At 48.2% G+C, this 27,605-nt stretch overlaps 1 protein-coding gene across 5 annotated transcripts in view; it reads right to left on the bottom strand.

The window, feature by feature from the left end:
* The window catches only part of ADCY10 (adenylate cyclase 10), a 4,100,562-nt gene that overhangs the window by 2,712,953 nt on the left and 1,360,004 nt on the right, over positions 1-27,605 (bottom strand). The gene's annotated exons all lie outside the window — the stretch shown is intronic.

Here is a 27,605-nt window from a genome sequence, read left to right as displayed (position 1 = left end):
AGCTAAGGTGTTATTTCTATCTGTCGTTTTTCTGAACAGGTTTTTGTCAAAAACCGTTTGTGTTTTGGTAATTTCCACATCCAAGAAGTTGATTGTGTGTTTATGTATATCAAACGTGAATTGTATTCTATCGTCGATTGAGTTGAGTTGAGTTATTTGCTCCTTCAATGTTTCTGCTGGGCCTCTCCATATCATGATTATGTCATCAATGAATCGTAGGTACAATTGTATCTGATTTTTCCGAGGTTGGACATTTAATATGTGTTCTTCCTCATAGTAATTCCTGAAGATATTTGCATACGTGGGCGCTGCGCAGTTGCCCATTGATGTACCAGTCCTTTGCAGATACCAGTTGTCCTGCCACTTAAAATAGCTGTGTAATAGGGTGAACTCCAGCAGTTCCATCAGAAACACCTTTACTCCTTCCTCATATTCTATATGTAGCAGGGCTTTCTCGACCGCTTCTATGCCTTGTTGGTGTGAGATTGATGTATATAAGGATTTTACGTCTCTGGTGCATAGTAGTATGGGTTCCTCTCCTGATATTTTAATTTGACTGAGTTTGTTGAGAAAGTCAGTACTATCCTTAAGAAATGATCTCATCTTCAGCACACATGGTTGCAGGTAACGATCTAAAACGTACCCAGCAGTTCATGAAGGCTTCCTCGAGTCGACACTATGGGACGACAAGGTGGTCTCACAGGGCCCTTATGGATATTTGGCACCATATAAAAAATGGGGCTTTTAGGATTATTTTGGATTAGATATTTCTTCACCTTTTCATTTATGATGCCCCCATCCACTGCTTTTTGAACTAAATGTTGTAAGGTTGCTTTGAATTCGTCTGTCGGATTTGATCCAAGTTTCATGTAAGTGTTCTTATCCAGTAGGTGAGTTTCTACCTGTTCAGTATGTGGTGTTAAATATCACAAGGGCTCGCCTTTATCCGCTTTCTGGCAAGTAACTGTGGTGTTATTTGATATCGATCTTAGGTCTCCAAATTCTTTAGCAGTGAGGTTCTTGTGTTTAGGTTTTTTATGAAAGTTTAGTTTTGCCATGTCTTGCTTTACCAACTGTTCAAATAAATCTTGGGGATCACTGGAGCCATATATGTGCTTGTAGGTTTTAATCCTTTCACAATATCTTCTCCTTCTGTGTCTTGTTCCATTACAACCTTTTCAAAAAAATGCCAAAGTCTTAATTTTCTCAACAATTTCCCAAAAATTATATTGCGTTCCAGCAAGTTGGATTGTCCTGTAGGCACAAATTAAGTTCCTTTCTGTAATGTTTGTAGCTCAAACTTGCTGAAATGATGATCCGAAATGTTAATCACCAGGTTGTCTAGTGTGTTCCGTTCTTGTCCTTGTCTTTCTTTGCCGCCGTTACGTTTCTCATTTGAGGTTGATCTTTCCCTTTCTCCTTGCCTTTTTCTTTTTCCCCGCCTGGGTTGTCCCGTTCGTCGCGGCCTACCTCTAAAAAAGGATCTGCACTTGTGGTTGGATGTTGCGATCCAGATGTTGTTATAGACTTCTGTGTATTTCTCGGTGGATCTGTTGTCTCATTTTTAGAGAAAGAAGTGTCCGCATTCGCGGCGTAGGGTCTGTTTTGTCTCCATTTGGCGTAGATGTATGCCCACGTGTAAACATCCCCCCAACTTATAATCAATCGTAGCTCTACGATATTTCCGGACTTTTCTTTCGATTCACCTCTTGTGTGTGTTTTTGAAGTTGGCTATTGATGTCTTCTAGTACTTTCGTGAGTTCTTCAGGGGTTATTGATTTGTCTAACTCCCATTATTTCTTTGCCTAGTTTTTCCAAAATGTTTGAGAGCTCCTCTGTTATTAATAGGATCAAGTCTAGAGAGCACTTGTTTAATATTGCCTACCATCTTTCAGTACATTTTTGTGCGTTTTTACAAAGTGAAGGTTTCAAGGATATTCTCAGACCTCTCAGGATCCTTTGTGCCTTGTGGTATCTTACCATTGTGCTAGCATGTAGTCGCTGGTTGACTTCTTTCCTAGATAAGTATAGTATCTGCCTGATGTTCTGTTCTTCAGTACGGTTGGTGGTATATTCGGTGGATTCCTCTTGTATCAATGCGTATATTCTTGATGCTTCTTCATTTGCGAAAGCGATTGTTTCCGCCCTAGATTCCGTCAAACTTGTTATCTCCTCATACAACATGTTGTATGTGTGCGTGCCATGTTCTGCGTGCAGTTTCAATGAATAATCACTATTTTAATAGATTGTGCACTGCCCTATAATCTGTATAAAGTTTATCGGTTGTGCCGTGCTCCTGGGTATCACTCCCTGCTGAAGAGCGTTAATGTACTGTCAATATGGTAGCATCCCCACATCCATGAGGTGTCTCCCTGGGCACAGGTCAAAAAAGCTAAAACTTCAAGTGCACGACTAATCAAGACCATAAGGTTACCTCCCATTCTGTTAGGACGTAATGTGTCACCCACCTCTTAACAGGAAGGTACGGTAGAGTACTAATAAATGCGGCAGCTTATGAAGTGAGGAGCGCGTAATTTCAACATACCGGTAAGCCAGGTGAGTTTGGGATAGTATGCTAACAGAATGGGAGGGAACCTTATGGTCTTTATTAGTCATGCACTCAAAGTTTTAATGGCAGAATGTAAAAGTCGTTGGCATGAGTGGCACGTAATTGCTTTCCATAGGCACTTCGATTTGAAGAGCACTCGAAGTTGTAATGGCAGGTTGTAAAACACGTCGGTATAAGTGTCACCCAATTGCTTTAAATAGGCACTTCGATGTAATGAGCACTGAAACCCACGTAGACTCAGAGATATGTTACAGTCAGTGTGCATGGTATTAAGGCACCTTTAGAAACACCATTTAAGGCGAGGTGGTGATATCATTTTGGTGGAGATTCCCCATATTAAATACATATTAATTTTGATTTTGTAGACATTCCCCTGATGAAGGCTTCAAGCCGAAATACATAGGGATGATGGAAAGGATGTTGGATTGATCAACCCAGAAACGTTGTATTTTGGGAAATGAAGTTTTGAGCACAAGCGAATGATTGTGAAATAAACAATTAAAACCACAAAGAACTTTTGGAAAGAACTACCTGAGAAGCGTGCTTATTTGAGAAAAGACAAACTGGTTTTTCAGCTTTTTTGACCTGTGCCCAGGGAGACACCTCATGGATGTGGATGTGGGGAAGCTACCATAATGTCTCCTTATAGTCCATGTGAAGGTGTCAGTTAGGTCTATCATTTTCACCACCCTTGTTTGGTCACATACCGCACAGTTGCCACAGGCACAAGGCTGCGTATTAGCCCCCACCCTCTTAATCTTTTTCTCTCTGACCTCACAAGCGCGATCGAATCAGCAGACAGCCACCCTCCATCTTTGGCAAATAATCCAATATACTATCTACAATACGCAGACGATATCGTACTGTTGAGTAAAACACCAATCGGACTACAAAGAGCCATCAACAAATTAACATCGTACTTAGAAAGGGAAAGCCTGGAATTAAACAAAGAAAAAACTAAAGTGGTCCATCTAGTAGACCCGCAAAAGTTAAAGTACAAATAGATGACCCAAGGGACAACAGTGAAAGAACAAGAGTACTACAAGTACTTGGGAATAACAATATTGAAAGGTGCAAACTACAAGGATCACAAAACAGCATTAAAAGCAAAAGCACAATCTTAAATTTTTGCACACCGATCGTTAAAAGAAAAAATGGATTGCCCTAACCACAACCATCTATTAAAAGTAATGGCAGCGCAGATTATGCCCACTCTATCTTACGGCCTAGCTACATGGTGTGGCAAGGAGGCCGATCTCTTAAACGAGCTACAGATTAGAATTTACAAAGCGGTCTTCAACCTGCCAAAATCCGCCTCTGCCTCACAAGTCAGGCTGGAATTTAGTCTGCAAAATCAGAAGTTCCGGAGCATGAGCGGATTCGTGAAACTCTGTAATAAACTTTGCTCTGCCGACCCAGATACACTGGACTGGCTAAGCTGGGAGGAAATTTAAAAACGGGGGGAAACTGACACCCCGAACACCTGGGGAAAGTATCTTAAACTCTGTGTGGAAAAGTTGGAGATGGAATCAGTCTGGAAATCTGGGACAGACAAAGCAAGCCTAAGCAAATTAGCGAACTCAGCAGCAAAAAGGAAATCCTTTTCGGAGGATAAAGAGTCATTGGCAAAACGTCGGCATGGCTGGACTGTTATGAACTCGTGTACAACTCCAAAACCACTAGCATATCTAGTAGCCCACTTCAGTGGCCATCTCAAAAAGGCTTTTATAGCCTATCGGATGGGGATGCACGTCTCAAAGGTCCTCTTACCGTCCTGGAAACAGTCCCACCAGACGAAAGAATGTCGCCTCTGCGGGTACAAAAATGAAACCCTCATCCACCTTTTCTGTATATGTCCGGCCCTGATAATTCAGAGACGACTTCTATTGAAACCCATTCTTAACGCATTAAACATCCGTTCTTGCAGACAGGCAGTTACAAGCTGGCTCGGAGGCTCCTCCATAATTCTGGCTTGCCGCGGAGTTAAATTCATGGCAGAAGCAAGAAAACGCTTAGAACTAACTGCACAGGAGGTTCACCCAGTTGGTGGACTATTAGGGACACCCTAACTTTTAGATCTTCACGCATCTGTCCCCAACAAAACAGAGGCTGGGAGACAATAATTTTAGTATTTTAATAAATTTTGCACTGTTATTTTATCAGGAGAATTTTGTAACAATTTTAATTAATTATGCAAATAAAACTCTTTGACTTTGACTCTGACTTTGAGTTGCCACAGGGGTAATGCCCCATGATGGCGGGGAGGTCCCAGAGTGTTCTTTGGGTGTCATTCTGTCTGATGCGAGGTCTAGTGTGCACAAATACATCTTTCAGGTTGCTCGTTCTCTTGAATGTGAATCTTGGTGGAGCACCTGTACTAAGGATGGCCCAATGCTTTTTTATGATCCCCTTTATGTGCCTGGAATTAGGTGATGTAACGCACATTAGTGACTCTCTGGGTTCCCTTTGAATGTTTTGCAGGAGTGCTTCTCTGAGGTTGTTTAGTGCCCTCTCAGCGGAATCCTTGACCAGTTTGGCAGGGTAGCCTCTCTGTTTCAGGTTATTTTCAAGTGCCTTGGCCTTCATCTTGTAATCACTGGTGGTACTACAATTGCGTCTAAGGCGCAGAAACTACCCAAAGGGAAGGTTATCTCTAAGGGCCCTCGGGTGGTGGCTTTGGTATAGCAGTAAGCTGTTCCTGTTCGTGAGTTTTTTGTACAGGTTGGTGCTCAGACCCGTTGGTGTCAGCTATAAATCGAGGTCTAGAAAGGGGATATTTGTTTGAGAAATGTTGTGGGTGAACCCGAGATACTGATTTTGTGCATTGACCATTCACAGAATTCCTTGCAGGTGGTGCGGTCACCTTTCCAGAACACCAAAATATCATCAATAAACCTCTTCCATAAGGTAAGGTTATTGATGTATGGGTTGTTGGTGTTTCAGATGTTGTTCTCTTCAAATGTGGCCATATAGAGGCAGGCCACACTTGGAGCAAAGGTACTCCCCATTGAAGTACCTGTTTCTGGTACTCGAAGTAGTTCTCAGTTAGTGCCATTGTGGCACGCCCAATGATGGAGATGAGTGTAGGGGAGCTTCAGTCCTCCTTTCTAAGCCACTTTCTACACTTTCACGGGCCACACACCCCCAGTTCATCAAACGGCAAAGGAACAAAAGATCTTCAACAAAGAGCCCCTTTGCGGGTGGCCGTTGGGTATTGCAGCGCCGACCCTACGAGGAGCAGCTCCAGATGATGAAGCTTGACAACTAGCTTGCTGGGTGTGTGAGGACCCTAGTTCCGCAAAAGCGTGATCCCTGTGATTCCTGACCCCTCCTAGTATCACTCTATCACCACAATCGTTCCCTGATGGATGTTACACACCTACTGCTCAGGCTCCGCTAATAGAGGAACAGCATCCACTTTTGATATTATTGATCTGATGGGGCTCGGTTGCTGGACCTCTTTAAACAGTCCTCTAGTCCCCCCTCTTTGAGAGGGATATGATTCTATGGCAGGATCAGACATGCTTATAATCGAATTGCTCCCGACTACTTCACACCCAAGGGATATATGGGCCCCACTCCAGGCATACTTGCTGACAAACCCAATCACCAACAAACAAGAAATTAGAGAATCCGTAGTGGAAATGAGGGAAATAGTTAATTCATGCTAAGATTCTATATGTAATGGCCGCGGCAGAACCTCCTCTTTGATGGACGACCCTTGTGCACGGGAATGGATAACTGATGTGAGATTATTGGGACATTGTATATAAGGATGTTATTTAAAGACAAACACCGACAAAAGAGGAAATGGGTTTGTGTTTGAGGATAAGCTGATACTATGACAAATGTGAGAATATTTAGATATGTCATGATATTGTATTCAATGTTGTATGTCTCTTAAATGCTATTGTTAATTAATGGTGATTCGCACTGATGTAATGTTAAAAATAAAGTTTAAAAAAAAACTTTTTCCATAAAAGCGTACGATCTACCTTATAGGAGGCTGTAGGAAAGTCTATGAAAGCCATATGCACATTAGACATACGTGTAATTGTATATTTTTCCTCAATTAGTTTAAACATAAATATATTGTCTAGAGTGGAATGACTTTTGCAAAAACCTGCTTGTTCTAAGGGAAGGACTTTTATCTCAGTCACCCATTCTGTAAGGTGAATCAGGATACTACTCGCAAATATTTTCCCTACCGCGTCCAATAAGACAATTTGCAGATAATTTCCTGGGTGTGTTCTAAGGCCCTTTTTGTACAGAGGCATTAACACACTTCCGGACCAAGAGGGTGGAGTCTTCCCCTGGGAGTAGCAAGAGTTAAATAATGGAGCAAGGTAGGTAGCCCACAAAAGCGGCTCCTTTTTAATAACCGTCATTGGGATTTCGTCAGCACCCATTCCTCCTGAAGATCTCGTTTTTCTTATGATTCCGGTCACTACATTAACTGAGGGTGCATAGTTGGATACAAAAGTATTAGATTGATAGTGCCGCGATGGATGATTTTAAGAAATTAGTATTTGCGGAATAAAAATCTAACAAATTAGATTTCCATTTCTCTTCTTTTATAGGTATAGGGGGAGATTTCATTCTAGTACCACAAAAATCTGCAATTACTTCCCAATACCTTTTGAAATTATTTTTAGAGGCTGCCTCCTTTAGCGGCATCCAAACACCATCCTCCTTTATTTGTCTTAGCGAGCATTTCTTCCTCTGTCTTTTCCTCTTTAATAGGATTATTAGATTATTGCTTTCATTTGAGAAATTCAAAAACTGGGCCCTCACTAATTTATTTATTTCCCTATTTAAGGTGAGCAGTGGGTTAAAAAAACGGGTCTCTGTTTGACAGGAGCCCAAATTGATTACAAGATTCAGCCAGGAGACCTATATTGACAGAGAAGGAGGCAAGTAGATCAGATTGTGAGAGATCACCCTCGACCGTTATTGAGTGCTCCTGATCACTTATTCGGGTTATTGTGCCGTTTTTCCTGCCTCTGCTCCCCTGATTGCACTCGTTCCTCTTGCCTCTGCTCCCCTGATTGTGCCGTTTTTCTTACCTCTGCTCCCCTGATTGTGCCGTTTTTCTTACTTCTGCCCCCATGATTGTGCTCGTTTTCTTGCCTTCTGCCGCCTGATTGCACTCGTTTTTCTTGCCTCTGCTCCCCTGATTGCACTTGTTTTTCTTGCCTCTGCTCCCTTGATTGCATTCGTTTTCTTGCCTTCTGCTCTCCTGATTGCACTCGTTCTTCTTGCCTTCTGCTCCCCTGATTGCACTTTTTTTTCTTGCCTATGCTCCCGATTGCACTCGTTTTCTTGCCTTCTGCTCCCCTGATTGCACTTGTTTTTCTTGCCTTCTGCCCCCTGATTGCACTTGTTTTTCTTGCCTTCAGGTCCCCTAATTGCAATAGTTTTGCTTGCCTTCTGCTCCCCTGATTGAGCCATTTTTCTTGCCTCTGCCCCTGATTGTGCTTGTTTTCTTGCCTTCTGTTCCCCTTCGCAGCCCCTGATTGTGCCCAGCTGCCTTGGTGCCCTCGCCGCTCCCGTTCCTGCTGCTGCGTCCCCTGCGGCCCCGCCCCCTCACTGCCCATTCTCTGCCCCTGCCTCCCAGCTGCTCCTCCCTCCCACCTCCCCATATAGGCCGGCCCCTGCGCGGTGAGGAGAGCGACCCTTGACCTTGGTGGTAGGTCGCTCCCCCACCACACAGCTCCGCCTGTGTGTCCTGCCCCAGCTGCCACTGCTGTAGAAGTTGAGGCCCTCCTCCACCCGCAGGCTACCACCTGCACCTCATCCCTGGTGGCCAGTGTAGACTTAGGTTTGTATCACTGTCGCTGTCTGTCTGTCTTCCCTGTACTGCCCATACTGTCTTCTGGTGTCTGTGACCGCTGTTGCCTGTCTACCCCCTGTGCCTGCATTCTTATCTGTGCCCGTTTTCTTGCCTTCTGCTCCCCTGATTGTGCCCGACCCCTGAACTTGCCAGGTAGGTCTCTCCCCCCCCCCGCTGCAGCTCAGCTCCACCAGAGCCTTGCACCCTCGGTCTCTGCTGCCCATTCCTGGGCGCTGTCTTCCCTCGCCCCCCGTACCCCTGATCGCCATTCCCGCCGCTACTGCCCCTGCGGCCCCGCCCCCCGCGCCCATTCAATAACCCCTGCCTCCCCCCTCCCAGCTGCTCCTCCCTCCCACGTGCCCTTAAAATGATGGCAGCTGCACAGCCGCGCAGTGGACGCGCGCAGCGGGCGCGCTGCTGGCGCACTGAAGACGCGCCTAAGGCAAGCCCGTCTGCGCCCGTCCGCTCCTGGACCGCACCTAGTGCCAGAACCCCTGGACCCTGCGAACGCCACAACACCAGACTCCACTACGACGCCAGCAGCCTCCACGCACTCAACGCCGGCCTAAACCACACCTGCTTCCAGGCCACCCCAAAACGGACCCACGGACCCTTAACCTGCCGCACCTGCAACTTCACCTGCGACCGAACCACCAAGCCTCCAAGGACTGGACCCAACCACCTCCGCTGCATACTCCTCAACACCCACTACTCACGCAAACACGCCGTCGAGCTCTGGGATCTGCTCGACACCCCCGCCCCAGACATTGCCTTCCTGACCGAGACCTGGTGGAACGACTCCTCGGCGCCCGACATAGCCATAGCCATCCCGGATGGCTACAAGATCACCCGCAGAGATCGCGCCAACGGAACCGGAGGAGGAATAGCCATCGTCCACAAGTCCACCCTCAAGGTCGCCACCCACGCAGACACCCTCAACACCGCCGAACACCTACACTTCCGGATCCACACCGACCCCAACACCACCCTCACAGGAGAGGAACACTCATCTACAGACCCCCCCGGGCTCAGTTCAGCGACTTCATCGCCGACCTCGCCAGCACCCACGCACTCGCCTCCATGGACTACATCCTACTCGGTGACCTGTTCTTCCACCTCGAGAACAACAACGACGCTAACTCCGCCACCCTGATCAACAACCTCACCAACCTCGGCCCAAGACAACTCGTCACCGCACCCCCCCACGCAGCCGGCCACACGCTGGACCCCGTATTCTCCACAAGCACCCACGTTCCCTTCGACCACACCACCAAACTCTACTGGACCGACCACCGCTGCATCCATTTCACCTTCAAGAAACCAACCACGCACCTCCGCACCCAAAAGCTGCCCTGCCGCTGTTGGGGCAAAGTCACTGTAGACCAGCTGATCACCACCCTCGCCCAGAACCCACTCACCGACCCCACCAACCCAGAAACCGCAGCCCACAACCTCAGACAGTGGATCGACGACTGCGCCAACACCCTCGCCCCGCTCAAGACACACTCCAACAGCCACGCCAGCAAGAGAGCCACCTGGTTCACCGACAAACTCCAGACCTCCAAACGCGCATGCGGAAACTGGAGAAAATATGGCTGCACGAACGCACACCGGACAACGACGCAGCCCACAAGGACGCCACCCGCAGACATCACCACCTCATCAGACTAGCCAAGAGAACCTCCTTCAAAGACCACCTGGATAACAATGCACACAACAGCAAAGAGCTCTTCAGCATTGTAAAGGAACTCTCCAACCCCAGCGCCAACACCAACGACATCCCGCCCTCGCAAGAACTGTGTGACTCACTAGCCATCTTCTTCCATCGCAAGATCGCTGACATCCACAACAGCGTCCACACCACGACCGCCCCGACTACGCCAGAAAAAAAAAAAACTCCATCCACTCAGGGTCTCCGTCAGACCCGTGCCCACACCACGTATTTAACAAAGTAGACACAACCATCGCACTCCAACTAAGGAAGGTCATCAACATCTCCTTCGAAACAGCGACATTCCCGGAAAGCTGGAAGCAGGCCAAAATCAGGCCCTCCTCAAGAAGCCCAAGGCGGACCCCAAGGACCTCAAGAACTTCCGGCCCATCTCCCTGCTCCCGTTCCCGGCAAAGGTCATCGAAAAAATTGTCAACAAGCAACTGGCCCGCCACCTAGAAGACAGCAACATCCTGGACCCATCCCAATCCAGATTCAGACAAAACCACAGCACCGAGACAGCCCTCATCGCCGCCACAGACAACATCAGGCGCCAACTAGACAACGGGGAAATATCAGCACTCATCCTCCTGGACCTGTCAGCCACCTTCGACACGGTCTGCCATCACACACTAAAGACACGCCTCCTCGGAACCGGAATCCAAGAGAAGGCCCTTGACTGGACCATGTCCTTCCTCTCCGGCAGAACCCAGAGCGTCTGCCTACCACCCTTCCAATCTGACGCCACAGACATCATCTGCAGCGTCCCACAGGGCTCATCCCTCAGCCCGATTCTGTTCAACATCTACATGGCCCCCCTCGCACAAGTGGCCCGCCGTCACACCCTCAACATCATCTCCTACGCCGACGACACCCAGCTCATTCTCTCCTTCACCAAGGACCCACACTCTGCCAAAACCAACCTTCACAAGGGAGTGAAGGCCGTTACCGACTGGATGAGGAGCAGCCGTCTGAAGCTGAACTCGGACAAAACGGAGGTCCTCATCCTCGGACCCACCCCCTCAGCCTGGGACGACTCCTGGTGGCCGACCACACTGGGAACAGCACCAACACCCACCGACCATGCACACAACCTAGGAGTCATCCTCAACTCCTCCCTTTCCATGTCTAAGCAGGTCAATGCCGTTTCCTCCTCCTGCTACAACACCCTCCGCATGCTCCGCAGTATCTACAAGTGGATCCCGACCGAAACAAGAAAAACGGTTACACAGGCCCTCGTCAGCAGCAGACTGGACTACGGCAACGCACTCTACGCAGGAATCCCAGCCAAACACCTACGACAACTACAACACATCCAAAACGCCTCCGCCCGACTGATCGTCAATGTCCCCCGCAGCATCCACATCACCCCCCCCCACCAGAGAGACCTACACTGGTTCCCTGTCGACAAGAGGATCACCTTCAAGCTCCTCACCCACGCACACAAAGCACACCACAACGCCAGACCATCCTACCTGAACAGTAGACTCAGCTTCTACACCCCCACCCGCCAGCTCCACTCTGCTAGCCTCGCACTCACCGCTGTCCCCGCATCCAACGAACAACCTCCGGCGGCAGATCCTTCTCCAACCTCGCCGCCAAGACCTGGAACACCCTCCCTACCCACATACGACAGACCCAAGACCTACTCGCCTTCAGAAAACTCCTCTTCGAGCAGTAGCAGCACCTGCCCCCCTCCCCTCAGCACCTTGGGACCCTCACGGGTAAGTAGCACGCTCTACAAGTACTCTGATTGATTGAGGAAAATTTAGGGATAGTTTGGGGGTTAATGAACCCCAAAAATCTAATAGACTTGCTTCGCTTGGTGTACTGTTGAACAGTTTTAATTTCCTAAGAAGATCCTTAGTAGATGGAGTGGTGGCAAGAGAAAGAATCCTGGATGATTCTAGATTACGTGCATAAGACTTCTTATGAGGCAGTTCTGGATTGCTATTGGGCAACGTAAAATCTTCCACAATGCAATAATCCACTTCTTCCACTTTTTGAAATGATTGAGTGACTCCTGCAGGTTCGGAGGCTCCAATTTACCATGGAATGAGTAGTTACATTTGCAAGCAGGGAGTTAACTAATATCCTAGATTCCATGTCATGGTTGTCTATAGAACATGAATCCCTGATTTTGGACAGAGGAGAGGGAGATACTACTCATACTGATTTTCTGATAGTTCTTTTTTTAGGTGACTCTGGCATCTCTACAACTCTTGAGCTTATTTCTTTTTTCGGAAAGAAAGAAGGAATGGTGTTGAAACTCTTCAAGGAATTAATTTGTAGGAAATGATTCCTTAAAGGATTAGCTCTTGTGTATACTAATCTGTCAGAGAAAAGTTGTTTTGCAGTTATAACTTTAACCCTGAATTATATTACAAGACCCTTTGCCGTGCAGCCAATATAATCCGAGAAGAATGGCTTCGAAGACCCCAATGCGCTAATGCACCCGAGCACTGATTGCGCCGTTTATGCTACACCGATCTCTGAACACAGAGCTGAGTTTTTCTCTCTCCAACATACAGTTCTCGGTCAGACGAACCTGAGCAGAAGACTAGTTTACTGGCTGCCAGCTAAGGCACAGTGAGAGGGGGGGGGGCAAAGCAATGAACCTTTTGGTGTTTCTAGTAGTTTCGCTTATACCCTCAAACTCACAAGACCTGTCAATTCCTGTCCAACGGCTCAACTCCTCACTGCTCTGGACTGCAGTCTGTATCAGTTAGCTTTCCAATCTGCAGTGCTACTGCTACTGCTACTGCTACTGCTACCGAAACTGCCAGTGGTCATAACTGCACATCAGAATCCCTTTGCATCCACCTCTGCACTGGCTCCTCACCGTTTGTCCCCCGAGCCTGCTGGTGTTCCGCTGCCAGTCACTATCAGCTTCTTCCCACAAGGGTGGGGGGCTCCTTGCCAAGCTCTTTGTCGGATCACCGCAACGCAACCAGTGCTTTTTCAGCCGCCTATGGCCACCACCGCTACCTCCTCATAAACCTGTGCAGTGCGGGAGCCGCGGTCCAGGAGCCGCGGCGCATTTTTTAGCTGATTTGGCGATTTCACGCAGCAGTCACACACTGCTTTTTCACTCAGGTGATGTAGGTGGGAAGCAATGGGCTACAGGAGCATCCCAGAGACACACAGAGTCGCAAGACAGCTCGGCAGTTTCACACCGCGGCTACACACAGCTGTTGCCGAGAGGTAGCAAGGGGGAGGTGACTGTGAGCGAGCGAGCGATGTCTGCGTTGACTGCCTGCTCCAGCTCGAGCTCCCTGTTCCTGGCTCCCGCTGGCTGCTCTGTGCCCCTTGCTCCGGGAACTCCTCCTCTAATCCCTGCAAATTCCGCTTGTCCTCACCTCCTTGCACTCAGTCCTGCACCACCGAGTAAATATGAATCGCACAAGACAATTCCGGTCTTACACAATGAAGAGTTGCAAGCTTAGTACCTACCTGGAAATGAGGCACAATGTCTGCGCATTGCAGAGTCGCACTAGACAGTTCTGGTCACACACAGCAACTATATCTGCTATTTACTCTTTTTTTTGCTTGTAATCACTTTCATTTGCTTCTGATTGTCGCAGCACATGTATACTATACAAGAATAATGTTGGTTCAATAAATATATTAAAAACGTCCCATTGTGTAGTCTCTGTATCCTACTCTGAGAACAAGAGTGCACAAGTGACTGAATGAAAAGGTTCTAGATCTGTTACCAAGATCCATGAGGAGTCAGGGTTGTCATGTTCAGTAGTTGACAGAAACCATTCGCTCCTTGTTTAGGTTGGGGGATTCTGGTGGCACTGTGAGCTAGCTGGTCTTTAGGCCAACACATACTACGGGGTGCATGGAATAAGTCAAAGAACCTCACTCACAGTTTAGGATGCCCACAAACGCGCTGATCCTACAGATTAGTGGGAACTACATGCTATGGCACCACCAACATTATGTGGGTTCTTATTTTACGATCTACCTGAGTACTTCAATCGTGCTGTCTCAGAAAACTTCTACTCACCTTCAATCCGGAGATGTCCTTGGTGGTAGGGAAATCTGCCTCAGCTGAGTAGGTAATACCCTATATATTGGCTGTATGTTGTTCAAAACATAATTTAAAAATTAAAAGTAATACATATACATTTAAAATAAATTAAAAACTTAATAATTTAATGTAATTTTATTTTTTTTAATTTCATTTAATTGATTTAAAATAAATTTAAATTTATTTTATTTTTACCCTGTACGCCTGTACCCCAAAAACCCAAAACTGACCCTGAACCCTAAAAATACCCCTGTACCCCAAAAACTCAAAACTGACCCTGAACCCTAAAAATACCCCTTTACCCAAAAACTGAAAACTGACCCTGAACCCTAAAAATACCCCTTTACCCAAGAACTGAAAACTGACCCTGAACCCTAAAAATACCCTTTTACCCAAGAACTGAAAACTGACACTGAACCCTAAAAATACCCCTTTACCCAAGAACTGAAAACTGACCCTGAACCCAAAAAATACCCCTTTACCCAAGAACTGAAAACTGACCCTGAACCCTAAAAATACCCCTTTACCCAAAAACTGAAAACTGACCCTGAACCCAAAAAATACCCCTTTACCCAAGAACTGAAAACTGACCCTGAACCCTAAAAATACCCCTGTACCCCAAAAACCCAAAACTGACCCTGAACCCTAAAAATACCCCTTTACCCAAAAACTGAAAACTGACCCTGAACCCTAAAAATACCCCTTTACCCAAGAACTGAAAACTGACCCTGAACCCTAAAAATACCCTTTTACCCAAGAACTGAAAACTGGCCCTGACCCCTAAAAATACCCCTTTACCCAAAAACTGAAAACTGACCCTGAACCCTAAAAATACTCCTTTACCCAAAATTAATTAACATTATTTAATTACCAATTAATTATCAATTAACAATAACAATAAAGTAAATATATTAGCACATTGCTGTCAGACCCTGAAATACTGTAACTAGGAGTAAAGGGGGTATCCCAAGGGAGACCCGAGTACATGGGATCATACTTTCAACACTGGAATCGGCGTTGAGGTGTGACTCCAACATGTTTGATGTCAAACATGACTGGGTTTGGTGCAGCCACTACATAGATAGACATCTTGTAATGGTTGATGCCCACTATATGTATTAAAATGGCTGACCGCAATTACAAAGCCTGGAAAATCGACTCAGGGTTTGCAGGGGTGTCCTGCTCATGCAGGGGCACCCTCACACTTATATCCAAGCACTCTGTATTCTGGACTGAAAGGCCTGCCACATGGGTGACTTATAAGGTTTAAGTGTAATGACCTCTGATATAAGGAACTGAATATCTGTTGTGAAAGGTGCAAGCCCCAACTCACACAGGCTGCAATGGCAGGCATGTAGACCCAGTTTGAATGGTCTCTCATGGGTGGCATAATAAATGCTGCAGTCAATGGGAGACCCCTGATGTACCAATGCCCTAGGTACCATAGTACTTTATATAGGGACTTTAAAGGGTACACCAGTAGCCAATCGTGGAGGTACAGTAAGTACTTACCATGTTCAATTTAGGGAGGAAGCAAAGTGACTGGGGGTCCTGATTAGCAGGATCCCAGTCAGACTAGTACAAAAAAACATAATGACAGAAAAAGTGGGGGTAACCATGAAACAGATCCTACTTTCCTACATAACCCCTCACTAAATGAAAGGAGATGAGACTAACTGTGTCCAGCTGAGTCTTCATTTTCTAAGTGAAATGGAATTACCTGGAGAGTTCATCCACATTGGCATGGTTACTACCAAGTCTATGTTTCACAGGAAAGTTTATCCCCTGTAGGGAAATGGACCACATCAAAAGTTTGGGGTTTTCACCCATCATCTGTTTATGCCATTAGATGGGCTTATGGTCTGTCTGAACAATAAATTGAGGACCAAACAGGTATTGCCTCAAATTCTGTCTGTAGATTTTACTCTTTACAGGCAGACTATCACCTGTGTCCACTTCATGGGTACACCAGAGGTTTTACTGGGAGTCAGAGAGAACAAGATGGGAAGCTGATTGAGGACTTGCCTATACTCAGTTTGTTGCTGGTCAGTGAGGCTACCTGCAGAGGCTACTTCATGAACTAACCCATCAACAGGGTCCTGAGAGAGGAGATCAGTAAGAATGTCACTCTCTTTGTCCTGTCCCTCATCAGTTGCCATGAGCAAGCTCATGTCAGCCCTGTCAATAAAAGGCTTTACGCAGTTCACATGAAGAACTCTGTGAGAACTTTTCGGAGTGCCTATGTCAACTAAGTAGGTGACCTCACCTTTTTTCTCTAGGATAGTGTGGGGGCCACTCCACTTGTCGTGGACAGTTGCTGGGGTCACAGACTCAAACACCCACACATTCTGTCCTGGCAGGTGAACAGTCAGTACATCATTTGCTAATGCCAAGCTTTCTGAAGCACCTGGCTGGCCTCAAGGTTTTTGCTGGTCTTCTTCATGTACATAGCCATATGAGAATGCAGGCCAAGGACATAGTCCACTATGTCATTTTTGGGAGGTTTGAGAGGCTGCTGCCAGCCCTCCTTAACCAGACACAATGGACCCCTAACTGGATGTCCACACTGTTTGCTGGTGATTTTCTTGTGCAGAATTGCAAAATCTCTATTTCGCGAGTGCGAGATTGTTCCTTTCCGCCGCAACTACATGTTCGCAATTGCGAACTCTCGCGAGGTGTGCTGTGCACGGTGGCAAGCCGCGATTACGTATTCGCGGGCGCCAAACTCCCGCGGGATCACGCAGCAAGATCCAAAATGGCGCGGCACTCGTAAAATATGATCGAGAAAAACAACTCGGCAAACGCTTAATGACGGAAAGTGAACGCCGTGCACCACGCCGCGCGCCGCAACCAAGCAAAAAATCTGCCGCGAGCGGATTCACGGATTTTCGACAAATTCGCGAGAGTTCGCGGATTGCGAATTTACCGAAAATCCGAAAAATCCGCGATCGGAGCGGATTTTACGCCCATGCTTACCCATCCCCTCCTGAGGAACCTCTCTATAGGCAAAGAGAAGGCAAGGTAGCAAAACGTCCCATTTTAGTATGATATTTTCTGGGAGTCCCATGGTCATACCCCTTAGGGGTTTGTTGGACCTTTCAACAAGCCCATTGCATTGTAGATGGAAGGGTTTGGAAAACTTGTAGTTCACACCGGTCTTTCCATATTGCAGTGATATAGCTAGACATGAAGTTTGTACCTCTGTCTGGTAAGACCTGCTTAGGGAACCCCACTCTGGAAAATACTCCCAGAAGGGACCTAGCCACCACAGGAGCTGTAGTGGTCCTAAGTGGAGAAGCTTCTAAATACCTAGTGGCATGGTCCACTACCATCAGTAGGATGTAACCATGTCCAGATGCTGTTGGAGGGTTTAAGAGAGCAACAATGTTTATTACTACCCTCTCAAGTGGAACCCCAATCACTGGAATGGGAATTAAACGGGCCTTTGTAGTGAAACAGGAGCAATAAAACTCCTTGGTACCCTCAGATTTGGGGCCAGTGAAAGTGAGGGACAAGCCTGTCCCAAGTCTTGCTTTGCCCAAGATGTCCTTCAAGGGGGATGTCATGTGCTGGGGATAAAAAACACCACCTACATTTCTGAGGTATAACCAACCTCCTGGTGGCACTAGGATTGGGGTCTCAACACTCAGAAAACAGGAGCCCATCTTCCCAATAGATCCAATGGGACTCACTGACATTCCATGACCTCTCAGCAGTAGCTTGCTATCTGAGCTATTCAAGAGGGGGCAGGATTTCTGCACTAGATTCAAGTCTGCCCATGAAGGGCACCCTGCACCCAAGAGCTCTGCTGTGCCAAGCCCAAGTTTCTCTGGAACAATTCCTTCACATGGGCTAAGGTCATCTCCCTCAGCAGACTGCCCCCCTTGGAGTCTGAAAGGAGGATAATCCCTTACCTTTCCTGCCCCTTCTCTTAGGAGGTAGCTGGTCCATTCTTGCAGGATCCAGAGCTACCTCTGGCTGAAATGTTTGGCCTGAGTCCTAGTAACGTTTCAAAAAGGGGGGTGGTGATGGACAGAGTATCTGAATTAAGCAGAACACTCCTACCCAGTCAAAAGATCAGGGCTTGATCCATCACCGTTTTTTAGCTCACTGCACCATCCCAGTTCAGAACCTGGCTACATACAAATTAGTCTGGCCCTGGCCAAGTGCATCATGGGAACAGGGCAGACAAAACTACCAAGCCAATTCTTTACTGGAAAGGAAACAAGCTTCCGGGGACCGGTTTCTGGCATTGCAGCCGTCTTCGGCCCGGCTTGCTTGAATCCTGATGGTGCAGTGAACAAGGGACTCACATCTGAGCATACCCTTCCACACTTGTGGTGGCTAAAACGATTCAAAAAGGGGGGTGGTGATGGACAGAGTATCTGAATTAAGCAGAACACTCCTACCCAGTCAAATGATCAGGGCTTGATCCATCACCGTTTTTTAGCTCACTGCACCATCCCAGTACAGAACCTGGCTACATGCAAATTAGTCTGGCCCTGGCCCAGTGCATCATGGGAACAGGGCAGACCAAACTACCAAGCCAATTCTTTACTGGAAAGGAAACAAGCTTGGGGGGACCGGTTTCTGGCATTGCAGCCGTCTTCGGCCCGGCTTGCTTGAATCCTGATGGTGCAGTGAGCAAGGGACTCACATCTGAGCATACCCTTCCACACTTGTGGTGGCTAAAATGATTCAAAAAGGGTGGTGGTGATGGACAGAGTATCTGAATTAAGCAGAACACTCCTACCCAGTCAAAAGATCAGGGCTTGATCCATCACCGTTTTTTAGCTCACTGCACCATCTCAGTTCAGAACCTGGCTACATGCAAATTAGTCTGGCCCTGGCCCAGTGCATCATGGGAACAGGGCAGACCAAACTACCAAGCCAATTCTTTACTGGAAAGGAAACAAGCTTCCGGGGACCGGTTTCTGGCATTGCAGCCGTCTTCGGCCCGGCTTGCTGGAATCCTGATGGTGCAGTGAGCAAGGGACTCACATCTGAGCATACACTTCCACACTTGTGGTGGCTAAAACGATTCAAAAAGGGGGGTGGTGATGGACAGAGTATCTGAATTAAGCAGAACACTCCTACCCAGTCAAAAGATCAGGGCTTGATCCATCACCGATTTTTAGCTCACTGCACCATCCCAGTTCAGAACCTGGCTACATGCAAATTAGTCTGGCCCTGGCCCAGTGCATCATGGGAACAGGGCAGACCAAACTACCAAGCCAATTCTTTACTGGAAAGGAAACAAGCTTCCGGGGACCAGTTTCTGGCATTGCAGCCGTCTTCGGCCCGGCTTGCTTGAATCCTGATGGTGCAGTGAGCAAGGGACTCACATCTGAGCATACCCTTCCACACTTGTGGTGGCTAAAATGATTCAAAAAGGGGGGTGGTGATGGACAGAGTATCTGAATTAAGCAGAACACTCCTACCCAGTCAAAAGATCAGGGCTTGATCCATCACCGTGCCTGAGTGTCTGTGTGGATGGGTGGGGGGTGTGACTCTGTGCAGAGTTGTGTGAGTGGATGATTCACTGGGTGTATAGGTTCAAGAGTGCATCTGTGAAGGGCTGTATGGGTGGGTGAGTATGTGTATGGGTGTGTTTGTGAGTGAATGGATGCCTCAGTGGTATATGTGTGAGTAACTGCATATGTGAAAGGCAGTATATGTGAGTGTTGGAGTGTATACGTGACTATATGTGAGAGGGAGTGATTGTGAGAGTGGCAGTATGGATCAGTGTGTGCTTGTATTAGTTATTAGAGTGCAAGTATGTGTTAGTATATGTTTGAATAAGTGAGGTGGTGTGTGTATAACTGTATAGGTGAGTAAATGAGAATGTGATTGATACTTTGCATGACTGACTAGGTGCGTCAGTAACTCTATGGATGAGTGGCGATGTGTGAGTGTCTGTATAGATATGTGAGTGCATATGAGAATGCTGTATTGACAGTTGACTGCATGTATGAGTGACTGTATGGATGAATGAGTGGATGTGTGTGTAGACATAGAAATTAGTGAGTGGGTATGTACTAACTGGTGTTGGTGTGTCTATGGTTTTGAAAATGGTAGTCTGTATTTTAGAGTGGGTGTATCAAAGGTTATATTAGGGTATGAGGGGGAAATCAGATTATCATGTGGATGATGTCATCAGTGATGTCACCAGTGATGTCATTTGAGATGTCATCAATGATGTCACTGACCATGTCATGAATGATGTTATATGTGATGTCATCAGCAGTGCATTGCGGGAGTGCAAATTGTAGGTAGCTCAATTAACTATAACTGCCTAATTTCTCTGCTTTTATACGAGTGAAATGTCCAACTAACTATAATGACCCTGAAACCTGTGGTTTTTTCAATGAATATGTATATATAGGGGAGGAGGAGCCTAACCGCCAACCATGATGGCCGCCTGATTCCTCCGCTCCGCCGACCCTCTCGCCTTTCTCCCGTTTTCCGTTCTATCCTGTTGCCTATCCTCCTATTGAGTAACGTCGGCGGAACCGGGAGGCGACCCCGGATCTATTGGTGTGTTTTCTTGCTCGATCCCGGCAGTGAGAATACTGGAACGTCTCCGCCTCCTCCTGGCGCTGCGCGGCTGTGGCCGGGTCTTTGTTCTCGGACTGGGGCCGGCCCTGCTCATAATAACAGCCACCATTACCGGCGGATCGGACACGGCGGTGTAAGGCTCGTCCTGCTCCCTGCAACCTGCTTCATCGCTTCACGGGCTCGCGTGCCACCGATGCGGGGAACACATTGTATCGTGTCCTTCACCCGGAGACGTCTTTGCTGGATACTTTGTCTCTCAACGAGCTGGGCTGGGCGCCATCTTACAGCCTGCTCTCCTTTCCTGGGACAGCGGACCCTGGGCTGCTACCGACGACACTGCTGTCTGCCCACATCACGCTGATACTTTGTGCACATGGAGTGTGCTTCCCCTGTGCCTCAAGCCTGGTTGTGCCATGGCTCGTGTCTGCACGGTGCCCAGCTGCCTGCGAAGGGTGATGGTGGACGGCTTATGGGACAGTGCTGCATTTGTTCGCCTTGCGTGCAGAAGACTGCTGAATCCTCTCTCCCCGATGCACCAGTGCTGATCGGTGACGTTTTGGGCGCCCTAGTTGCTCTGAGAGCGGCTCTACGTACTGCTGCCCGTGGGTTGGGCGACCGGCTAGATGTGATTTCACCTGCGACTCCATTGCTTGATCATGGATGCCTCCGGGAGCAGGACACTCTGCCGCACTCTGCTTCTGCCTTCTGTTGTTCCTCCTCTCGGGCTGCTATCGGCACGCTGAGGGTGCGAGATCCTACTATTTTTGAGGTGCCGGCTGTACTATCCTTGGGGCGAACTAAAGTTTCCGGAGATGCGATGTGGCTGGAGCCACGCAGCCGGGCGCCATGTCTAGCTGCCCTTCCTGAGGTCCTTGGCACGACTTGCTTCCCATCCTGACGCGGCTCCTATTGACTGGGCTTGTCGATTCTGGAGGATCTTTGTTGTACACTGTTCCTTCTTGTGCCACTGATATCTACATGGCTGTGTATCGGATGGACTTTCCTGGTCGTCCCCCCACTCGGATCTGGATACTTGGCTCGCTCGCCTCCTTCAAGATGTCTACCATGAGGCTGGACTATGTCGCTGCTTCGCATCGCAGGGGGCAGGGTTGAGTGTGCCTCCCATCCTGTCAGGACTGTTCTCACTTGTACTGCTGGGACACTGATGGACTGCCGGGGATATCGACCATGGGTATTGTATTGGTCGCGGGGTCTGGGATCGGGCGGCCGGAGTGAAATGTGATGGTAGTTTTGAGAATATCCGCTGGCCCTCCTCCGGTCTTCTGTGTATTATGTTTTTTCTTTTTCTTCTCTTCTTCCCTTTTCTGTTCTAAATTTCGGGTTCGGTTTGTGGGCGACAGGCACGTTGCTAGGGGGGGGTAGGCCGTAGCCTCTGCATACGTGCAGGGTGGGGGGTTGGGGGTAGGGATTTTGTTTAAGTTTCAGTTTCTATGGGCCTTATTTCTTTCGTCTTTTCTTGGTTCCTTTTTCTTTTTCTTCCTTTGGGTCAGTCAGGTGCTTCGGGGTAGTGATACCTATTCTCTCCGCTGTTGATACTGTCACTTTCGTGGATTTGGGTGTACTGAGTCCGTGGGGCGGGCGATGGCCAACATGTACTGTTTTATTGTGCAATTATCCTGATGATTATTATCCTTTGTTGCTTTTAATTTCTCTCCCTCGTTTTGCTGCTAACTCGCTGGCTCGTTGCCTGCCATTTGCTTTCGGTGGATTGAATGCATCTGATCCTTCTTCTCTACAAAACTTTTAAAAATTAACCTGATTCCTCCTGTTCCTAGCGGTCCCGTCTTATTTGAGTCACGTCTTGGACACTTTTCGCATGGGTTTTCTTTGGGACTGCTGGGTTGATCTATTCTTACTTTTTGTGCTACTGACTGCTTTCGAGGCCGGCCTGTATGGTTGTGGGCCCGTATCTGTACGCTTACTATGCACAATAAAGGTTTTCAAAAATAAAAAAAATTAAAAAAAAGAATATGTATATATATATATATATATATATATATATATATATATATATATATATATATATATATATATATTACCTACTGGCGGTCGCCAGTAGGTATATATAGTTAGGATTTTTTCTCTATGAGATTTTTGAAAATTCTATGTCTAATAACTTCGGCGTTTGTGGACGGAATTGGCTGAAATTTTCAGGAAAATGGAACATTTTGTTTCTGAGCAGCCCCTGAACATTTGGGGGGGGTTCGTTAAGGGGGGGCCGAGAAAAAAGGGGGGTCCCAAAACGCGTTTTTCCCATGTTAATTTCCATAGGGCGGTTGGCCTCACTTTTAGCTCGAACGGCTGAATGGATTTTCACCAAACTTGGCAAAATTGTAGGGACTGTTAGCCCGATGTGCCTTTGCTAGGTCTCAATATATGTGCTCCAGTGGATTTTGAGAAATTAACGTTCAAAAAAAGATATATATCTGTGACAGCGTCCCGGGTAGCGCTCCGTTTCGCGTACTTTTCGCATTACGGAGCTTTGCGAAGCGAAGCTGATTGGCTCTCCGGTGTCTGTAAACATTCCAAACAGTCCGTAGCGGCCGCCATCTTGTCTCTCGGTAGGATCGAGAGACAAGAGGAGGCCAAAGCGAAGGGGCAAATGACCATAAGGGGGCATAGTAGATCCTCCCTGACCCCCTAGGTTTGATGTGGAGGCTTTAAAAGGGCCCCGCGGGGCAAAAAAAAACAAAAAAAAAAACGTTTTTTTTTCGTGGGGTGCGCCCGGTACGCGTAACGGAAAGCGGACTGGGGAGCGTACTACAAGGAAACAAGAATGATTGACTTTTAACTTATTGTATGTTTATAGACTTTTTTTGATTATTTTGTTTTTTTTCTGCCGAGTGACGTCTCGGCCTATCTCCACGGGATGCAGTCCCAACCATCTCGGCGTTTAAGCCCAGGGGGACCGGTAGTGTGGGAGAGATAACGTCTGTTAACGTTCGATTCGAAGGAAATCAGGAAGTGTTGAAAAACATTGTCTGCGCCATCTTGCCTTTTTTCAAATGCCACACTTTTGTCGTGCACGGTAGCCATTTTAGATGCCTTGACCAGACCCACTCTCTGCACGCTGTCGATCCTTAGCATGGCTCCCCACCCTCGCAAGCATCTCCCCCAGGCACTGGTCACCCCTGCTCTCTGTCTTATGCATGGGCAATAAACCTCCCCCCATCTGCGCTGCTCTTCCTTGAGAATCACACCCTGTGCCCGCCCGACACCTCCCTTTCGCCCTATTCACTACCGCACCCTCTGACACTCCTCTTCCTCTGTGTCCGATTGCCCAGGCCGGTCCCAGGCTATCACCTAGCCCTGCAGATGTAGTTTATGGCCCCAGCTGTAAAGAATCACCTCTCTTCAAAGGAGTTACAGTAGATCAAGGCCCCCACCCGATGAGATCCGTCACACCACACGCGTTCCTACTATCTGAAAACCATCCTGTATTGTGATTGGGGAGGGGACCGAGCCTGAAGCGGAAGATTCCAGGGATGTCTCTTTGTACATCAAAGTTTTTACAATTATGTGTCACATTAAAAATATATAGCACTCCAACAAAGTAGTAGGATTATAAAACTTTAATAACTTATAAATATATACAACGCAACAAAAACAGTAAATACATTTAAACATTTTTTTGTAAAAGAAGCAACAATGGTCAGTAGCTGTGTATTGTGCGAATAGTCCCAAGGCAGCACAACGTGCTGAGTTCTGGACGGCACCCAGGTGATGTTACCTGGGTGCCGCACTGGTTTTGGGTATCCTACAATGCAGCTCCGAAAAATGGCGTGGGGCGTCCCGGGGGGTGCGGGGGGAGGCCTCGTCAGTAGCGGTCTGTTGTGCGAATAGTCCCAAGGCAGCAGAACGCGCTGAGATGTGGATGGCACCCAGGTGATGTCCAGTAAGTTGCCGCACTGGTTTTGGTATCCTACAATGCTGCGCCTAATAACGGCGTGGGGCGCCCCAGGGGGGGGGGGGAGGCGGCGTGAACGGGCCTCCCCAGGTGGAGGCTCGTCTGCTGTAGTGGGGCGCCCCTTTACCGTTTCAGTTGCCATTCCGCCCGCTTTTGGTACACTGTGCCAAAATCCGCCATTCAGCTGAGTTGCGCCCACTCTTGCGGTGCAGCGATAGGCGGCTGCCACAGGACTCTCAAAATGGCGGAAGGCTCTTTCCTTTTTGGGCCTGGTCCACTGAAATGGCCCTGGGACACCTTGGAACTCGGACGCTTGTCTGCTAGGTCTTGGACCCCATTCTCGAAAGCGTCCCCTCAGCCTTGAAGATTCTACAAAAGTCTTGGGGGCCCCCGACTCCTGCAGGCTTCCGGTGGGGAGCGGCTGCCATGATTGCTCGCGGAATGACCACGACGGAGCCACGAGATGGTGGTGCTTTCATGCTGACGCCAGCTTCAGTCTGAAACATCCAGAAACAAGGTGGGGCTTTCATCGTTTGGGAAAAAAATATGTTTTAATCCAATGAAAAGTGTTATTTTTAGGTCATGTGATCAAGCCTTCCATCATTAGGAAACCAAAAGTAAAATGAACCAATGAAAAGTTTTATAAACAAGTCACATGACCTGTTATGCGGCATAGGGCTATAAAAAGCGTAGAAAATCCGTTGGCACGTGAGGCGGCGTCAGTAGCGATGTGCGATGTGCGAATAGGCCGAAGGCAGCACAACGCGCCAAGATCCGGATGGCACCGAGGTGGTGTCCAGCAAGTTGCCGCACTGGTGTGGCCATCCTACAATGCTGCGCCGAAAGTCGGCGTGGGGTGCCCCGTTGGCCTGTGAGGTGGCGTCAGTAGCGGACCGATGTGCGAATAGGCCGAAGGCAGCACAACGCGCCAAGATCCGGATGGCACCGAGGTGGTGTCCAGCAAGTTGCCGCACTGGTGTGGCCATCCTACAATGCTGCGCCGAAAGTCGGCGTGGGGCGCCCCGTTGGCCTGTGAGTTCGCGTCAGTCAGTGGGGGCTGTTTGAGGATCTGACTGCATTGGAAAGCAATGTGATGCTGTGCGTCGCCCCCAAGATGGAGGTTCCTCGGCTGCAGTGGGGCGCCCCTTGGTGTTTCACTCGCTATGCAGCTGAGTTGCGTGCGTACTTGCGGCGAATAGGCCGAAGGCAGCACAACGCGCCGAGATCCGATGGCACCGAGGTGGTGTCCAGCAAGCTGCCGCACTGGTGTGGCCATCCTACAATGCTGCGCCGAAAGTCGGCGTGGGGTGCCCCGTTGGCCTGTGAGGTGGCGTCAGTAGCGGACCGATGTGCGAATAGGCCGAAGGCAGCACAACGCGCCAAGATCCGGATGGCACCGAGGTGGTGTCCAGCAAGTTGCCGCACTGGTGTGGCCATCCTACAATGCTACGCCGAAAGTCGGCGTGGGGCGCCCCGTTGGCCTGTGAGTTCGCGTCAGTCAGTGGGGGCTGTTTGAGGATCTGACTGCATTGGAAAGCAATGTGATGCTGTGCGTTGCCCCCAAGATGGAGGTTCTTCGGCTGCAGTGGGGCGCCCCTTAGTGTTTCACTCGTTATGCAGCTGAGTTGCGTGCGCACTTGCGGCGAATAGGCCGAAGGCAGCACAACGCGCCGAGACCTGGATGGCACCGAGGTGGTGTCCAGCAAGTTGCCGCACTGGTGTGGCCATCCTACAATGCTGCGCCGAAAGTCGGCGTGGGGTGCCCCGTTGGCCTGTGAGGTGGCGTCAGTAGCGGACCGATGTGTGAATAGGCCGGAACCAGCACAAGGCGCCAAGATCCGGATGGCACCGAGGTGGTGTCATAGTTGAGAGTTCTGAGAAGCGGGGGGAGGCGGCGCAAACGAGTCTCTCCCTCCATGTGGAGGCACTTCATCTGCAGTGGGGCGCCGAGATCCGGATGGCACCGAGGTGGTGTCTAGCAAGTTGCCGCACTGGTGTGTGTTGAAAAGATGAAAGGTCCACAGCAAGTCTATGTTCCTTCAGTGGAGCGCCGTCTAGCTGAGTTTCGCCCGCTCTTGCTGCTACAGCGACAGGCGGCTGCAACAGGACTCTCAAAATGGCGGCCTGTTCTTTGGATTTGGGCCTGGTCCACTAAAATGGCCCTGGGACACCTTAGAACTCGGACGCTCACATTTTTTTTCCTTGCCTCTACATGCAAAAAAGGTAAATGCACGGTACGTTACCTGCCTCATCTGCCACGATGTACTCTCCAGAGGAACCGAAAAAAATATAGTTATGGTAATTATACCATGCATCGTCATATGGAGAGGTGGCACCGATTAATTATAGTGCTGCACAAAAGAGAGATTTGGAGGACAACCCCCGACCTGCCAGTACATTCACCAAAGAAGTGGCACTGACAGCATCAGAGGCAAGGGAAACGGTCCCAAATATTCAGAAGAACTTTGGAAAGATTAAAATGACATGTTTAGATTGTGGCAAATTAATTTCATGTGGACAGATGAGTGTTACTCTAATAAATACAGCATATGAACATCATCATAGTCGATGGTTGGTGGAGACATTTTGACTATATCCTGGACCTGCCGTCCTCGCCCAAAATGGCGCCGGAATAAATGGGACTCGTAACTCCTTGTTGTGTACTGGTTGCACAACCTTGATATCACGAGATACGTATGCAGTTTTGAAGCACATGGCGGGCGGGGACGAGAATTGATTGAATATTTCGACATCCCTATTGATATTAAGTTCTGATGTGTTATTGATTACTGTACTATTGAAAGTTCGAATTAACGTCACCCATGGTACTTGCCCGCAAATGTATATCTAGATAATTTTATTGTAACTGGCCCTGAAGTATTTTAATTATAAAATGTACGTCCACCGATTCCGCAACTGTTAGACACCTTAGTTCTTGCAACCTAATGGCCCGCCCGTTACGTTCCT

Source organism: Lissotriton helveticus, chromosome 3_1 (genome assembly GCF_964261635.1).
Source record: "Lissotriton helveticus chromosome 3_1, aLisHel1.1, whole genome shotgun sequence".
Lineage (NCBI taxonomy): Eukaryota > Metazoa > Chordata > Amphibia > Caudata > Salamandridae > Lissotriton > Lissotriton helveticus.
This window is presented reverse-complemented; position numbering and strand designations above follow the sequence as displayed.